We start from the raw sequence: 6,402 nt of genomic DNA on the forward strand, positions 1-6,402 counted from the left end.
TTAAAAGAAATTTATTTGTGAATTGTTTTCTACAACTCTTTACCTTTAATTTAACACAAATTTCATTTAAATAGGATGAGTATTAGTGGTTTTATTGATATTTTAGTTTGTGGAAGCACATGCATTTTTTACTGGTACCGTTGGTTAGCAACCTTGATTGTGCTCTTGAACACACTTTATATAATACACACCTACTATTTTAGGTTATATTGTTTGTTGTTGCTGTTGGCAACACTGGTTACCTTCAGTCCAGTTTCGCCTGTTTTATTCTGCTGTCTGTTTTGTTGTTGTATTGGTTATTGGTTGATACTTTATTTGTTGTTTTGAAGTGTTGTAAAGTGAGTTTTGTGTAAAAGGAATTGTTACCAAGAATTTGTTTAGTTATTAGAGTAAAATCATGCCTCGTTTTTCAACTAAAAAACGGAAAGAACGTATTTTGTGGTATTCCTAATTGGAAGAAATCAAAACCAACTTCTGAGGTAAATGAGTGCCTAGCCAACAGAAATAGTAGAACACCTACACCTAGACTTAGTCCTAATATTATTGTACACAAACAAAGCTCATCTCTTGACAAAGTGGGGCCTAGTTTAGATAAATATGAACAATATAGTAATGATGTAAATAAATCATACAATGACATAGTTAACCTGCAACAAATAGAAATACTACTTTCAAACATAGCTATCTGTGTGAAATGCAAAGGTAGGCTAGCTATCAACACAAGTAACCGTATAGGCGTAAGTGTGCAAATAACTGTTATATGTAGTAATTGTGGGTTTTCTGTTTCAAACAGAAATAGTGACACATTAGGTAATAGGCCTAAAACATTATCAGAAATTAATTTACGGACAGTGTATGCATTTCGGTGCATCGGTAAAGCAGAACGAGCCGCCAATACTGTGTTTTCAGTTATGAACTTACACAAACCTCCCACTTTTAGGAGGTACAATAAACTGTTATCTGAAGCAGCAAAAGATGTTTGTGAGGAGTCTATGACACAGGCAGCAGCTGTGGCAGTCATAAAAATGATGGTGATGACCAGATAACAGGGATTTTTGACGGTACATGGCAGCGACGCGGACACAGTTCCCTAAATGGCGCAGTTACGGCTCTCGCAGCAAACACGGGCAAGGTTATTGATGTTAGAATTTTTAGCAAATTTTGTAGATGTAAAAAATAGACTTCGGGAACAGCATGAGCCTAGCTGTCAAGCAAACTACACAGGTACAAGTGGTGGGATGTAAGTAGCAGGAGTAGTAGTTGACATGTTTCGGCAGTCACAGGCCACAAGGGGCGTCAAGTATCGGTACTACCTTGGAGACGGGGACAGTGCGGCTTTTCCAACCATTGAAAATCCATATGGCCTAGAGTGCCCAGTAGAAAAATTGGAGTGCATAGGGCATGTTAGAAAAAGAATGGGCACTCGTCTTAGGAAGTTAAAAGAAAAACAAGGAAACACCAAACTTTCAGACGGTAAAAGAATTGGCGGTCGTGGTCGTTTGACTACAGTTATTATTGATGAGATTCAGACTTACTATGGTCTGGCCATTCTAAGAAACACAGATAGTTTAGTAAATATGAAAAGAGCTATTTGGGCTACCTATTTTCATCTTGCAAGCACTGACCAAGAACCAGCACATGGTTTGTGCCCAAAAAGACACTGACACATGGTGTAAATTTAAAAAATGTGAATCTTTGGGTACTGACTACAAACATAGTGACCACACTCACCTTCCTCCTACAGTTATGGCAGAGATAAAGCCCAATTTTAGAGATTTATCTCAAGAACATTTGTTGCGGAAGTGCCTCCATGGTGGAACACAAAATCCTTGCGAGAGCCTGAACAGCATAATTTGGAACCGGTTACCGAAATCGACCTTTGTGATGAAGAACACACTTGACTTGGGAATTTATGAAGCCATTGCTACCTTCAATGATGGCAATATCACAAAGTGTAAAATCCTGAGTAAATTTGGTATTTCCCATGGCCCAATGTGCATAAACACAATGAAGAACTTTGACTTGACCCGGATTAAAAACTCTGAGAAAGATATGTTGGAAATCGAGAAAAAGTGCCAGAAACATCGAGAGATTGCTAAGAAAAGACTAGAGGACATGTATGAAGAGCAGGAAGATCCAGACAACCCTTCATATGGACCAGGCATGCACTAAGGTAGGATTACTTATGTCACTGTGGTTAAATGATGTTTACTAGCGATTTAAAAAAAAAATAAATAAAAAAAACAGATTTTTTACACTTAGGAACAATTTTCTCCTGAACTACTTGAGTTATTGCATTGATTTTGGTTTTTGTTTTGTTATTTACACTACAATGAACAATATGAATGATGGGATATTCATTATTTATACTAGAATATATTTTTTTATTAAAAATAAATTTTAATTTGAATGTTTTTTTCAACATTTTTTTGTTTTAAATTAAAAAATGTGTTATTTTCATTTAATTCAAAAACCCATCACTTAAATGTTAGGTATAAGGATAAGGATCAAAATTTTAAAAAAATTAGCTTATTACCTCTAATGGTTTTGGAGTTGTGTGTTCCTAAGTTTGTGCTTTTTAACATGGAAAGGATAGGACGAGCCGAACCCCCTATGCGAGTGGTCCATATGACCACTCACAGCACTTTCATCTTCCAGAAGCCATTATGCTAGAAATTAAGCCTATTTTCCAAGCCCTGTCAGATCCTGAGTTGCTAAAACAGTGCTTGAACCGGAAGCCCCAAAACCCCGAGTCGCTAAACAACGTCATATGGGCCCGTCTACCAAAGAGAACATTTGTAGCTATTGATACATTGAAATTCGGGGTTTATGAAGCTGTCCTCTCTTATAATGATGGTTACTTCTCCAAACTGAAAATTATGAAAGAGTTAGGTATTAGTCCTGGGGTAATCCTGGCGAAAGCCATGAAACGCCTTGATGAAGAGCGCATCCGCAAGGCTGATAAAGCTCTTTGGGGGTTTGAATGAGGCAATCAAGAACTTTGATTAAAAGGAAGATTGAGGACTTATTTCAGCAGGGGGAAGACCAAGACAACCCTTCCTACAGTGCTGGAAATATTAAAATGTAAGTTAATACTCTTATTACGCTTTCTGTTAGTTTTTGGCCGTTTCCCGTAAACTAAGTTTTTTTAACTAATATGAGTTGGCCAGTTCCAAAATGAGTCTTGTCCACAAAAAATCGAAAATGACATTTTAATGGCTTTGGATTCAGAATTTTAAGCTTCTTTGATTGGTTAACAGATTTTTTCCAAATAAAATCCTGTCCCAGTAATAATAAGGGTATAATTTTGTGGTTATTTCCAAGATGAGTCTTGTCCATGAACAACTTTTTTCAAAGTAAGTCATGTCCATTTTATCCACATAGACGTTTCAAACGAAGTCTTGTCCCATGGACACAGTTGTGACTTTAATATTTTTCCTGATTGCACTGAATAAGACCGGTTGTTTGACTTTATTACGGTACATAACGTGTTTAATTCTTAGTAAGAATTATTTTTCACGCGTTGGCTAGCTTGCTGCTTGAGTATTAAAAAATCTGATGCTGAAAACCTCCCATTTTTGGCTCTTCTTGTTTACTTTGCGAATAAGTCTACGCTGATTAACATCATCTATTTATGAGATGGAACAAGTGGCAATAATTAGTGATTCATTTATTACTTCATTTATTACCAGCCGAAGAGGGAAGAGGCAGAAAACGACAACGACAATCAGCAACTTGGAGGAAAAACCAACTGAAAGAAAGGAGATAAGTTGTAGTAATCTCACTCACTCCATAATATGAGTACAACTGTATAACCTAACTTTTTGTTACATGAAATATTGTGTTAAATAATACTATAACTTCCGTTCACTGTTTAAATTATTTCGATATTCAATTTAAAAACATACAATGAAAATAAAATATACCACTAGAAAGTTTACTAAGAGGTTTGTTTGGTTTCAGATACACTCTTTCAGCTCCACCAAAGTCCAGAATGCGGGTACTCCAAGAGAGGTAAGCATGGTTTTAAACTGCTACAAAATAAACATGCAAGATGTTAGAAGATTCCATATGAACTTCTATTCTTCGAGACAAAAGCTTGTTCAGGATGCATTTTGACTAAAGCATACTGAGGTTGATAAGCCAAAGCGCAAACCGGCCAAGAAAAGATGGTCCACCAAAAAACGTGCATATTAAATATTTTATGCCGAGTTTTAGGCAAGAAAACCGGCAGGCAGATAGTACGTGTTTGCCAAAAACTTTTCATAGGTATTTTGGATGTCTCTAAAACAAAAGTACAGAGAATATGTAAATTGCATTTTGAAACTGGCCTACAACCAGCAGAAAAACGAGGTGGGGATACTCGCTCAAAAGCCTTTACTGGTAAAAAGGCCGAGGTAAAGAAGTTTATAGAAAAACTTGTGACAGTTGAATCCCATTATTGTAGGGAGAAATCAAAAAGGCAGTACCTAAGAATCGACTTGTCAATCAAAAAGTTATGGAGACTCTATAACTCACAACAGCCTCTCTCATTACAGGTCAAATACAATTATTTTCGTAATATATTTTGTAATGATTACAATGTAAGCTTTGGCACTCCTGCCACTGATGCATGCTCGAAGTGCTTACAGTTAAAGGAAGAAATTAAGGTCTGTACAAACCATATTAACAAGCAACAAAAAATTACTGAGCTGCGTATCCACAAACTGAGATCCAATGCATTTTTATGATATTCTAAGGAATGAAAAGGAAGGTGAAATCACATACACCTTTGACTGCCAAAAAAAATATGCCCCTTCCAAAGGTACCGGATCAATCCGCTTATTATAGTAGACAATTTTACATTTATAATTTTACAAAATGTATGGGGACTTCAAAAGCAAAGCAAAATAGCCACAACACCTTTGTTTACTCTTGGACGGAGGACGAATGCAGCAAAGGTTCAATGAGATAGCGTCAGCAGTTAACCATCGGCTTACCCAAACAGACTTCACCGGTATTAGTACAGTACGTGTGGTTGCTGACGGAGCAGGGGGACAAAACAAGAACTCAATAATGTCACCTCAATTCCTTGAATCTGTATGAAGATAAAGAAATTGAGAAGGTAGAGTGTATCAACCATGTTGTTAACCCTAGAAGTGGCGCATTAGGCCGTCGTCAGACGCCAATGCCGTATATACGGCGCATTAACATGCTTTCATATTACGTAACGTTTGAAGTCGTAAATATTATCCGATCGTGATAAAACTTATATGGTTGCACAGAGGAAGAACCAAACTTCTCTAATATCGAGTTTTTAAGTTGTATTGCACTTTTATTTTCCTCTATGTGTTGTGAAATACTGACAGCTGGAATGAAGACAGCTGGTGGCTGGTTGCTATGTTGACGTCGTGTCGTGTCTTTGTGCAGTCACGTAGCGTTTGTTTACTTGTGTTATTTAGGTTCAGTAGTGATAATATTATATTATTTCAGTGTATTTAGTAACCTTTTTTTTCCGTATTAGTGAAAAATATGTCTTCCACAAACTATAAAGATCGTTCAAGTGATTTGAGGGAGTTAGTGGGTGAGCCTATGTCAAGTGATGATGAAGGACAGGATTCTGATTTCGACATTACAAGGGAAGGTAACTTTAGTGATAGCTTATCTGATAGCTCATCAGACGATGATTATGTGCCCAATGCTGATGAAATTGATGAGTGGAACCTTGAACAACATTTGGAAAATGTGCCGCAAGCTCCATGTAGGCCTAACCTCAACTCTAGGCCTAGGCCTGAATCTCCCAACCTGTTTGACATTTCTGGGCCTAGTTCCAGACCTGATCCCCAAGTTACTGATCCTTTTGACTCTGTATGGGTGTCTGTCTTCCCCCCTGAACCTGTAAAAGAAATACCCTTTTTGGTTAGGGAATCTAATACTGGACCTAGAAATTGTCCTGCAAGAAACTCACCACCAATAATGTACCTGTATCTATTCTTCAAGCAAACAATCTGGAGACTGATATCTCGAGAAACAAATATTTATGCTCAAAATTCTATTGATAAGGCTAGGAATGAAGGCAAATTGAAAACGCATAGTAGGGTAAATAAATGGGTACCTGTAACTGTGAGTGAAATAAAAAAATACATTTCTGTAGTGATCAATATGGGGTTATCATTCCGTAACAATATTGTTCATTACTGGGATACCAACTCAAGCCAACATTTACCATTTTTCCAAAAAGTAATGTCTCTCAGACGATTTCAAATGATAAATGCAATGCTTCATCTCAATTCTACAGAAAATCCTCAAAAAGGACAACCCGGTCATGACCCATGGCACAAAGTCAGACCTTACATTGACGAACTTAACCATAATTTTCAAAAAGTACTTTGTACCTTCCCAAAACATTTGTATAGACGAAAG

Source organism: Homalodisca vitripennis, chromosome 3 (genome assembly GCF_021130785.1).
Source record: "Homalodisca vitripennis isolate AUS2020 chromosome 3, UT_GWSS_2.1, whole genome shotgun sequence".
In the NCBI taxonomy this organism is placed as follows: domain Eukaryota; kingdom Metazoa; phylum Arthropoda; class Insecta; order Hemiptera; family Cicadellidae; genus Homalodisca; species Homalodisca vitripennis.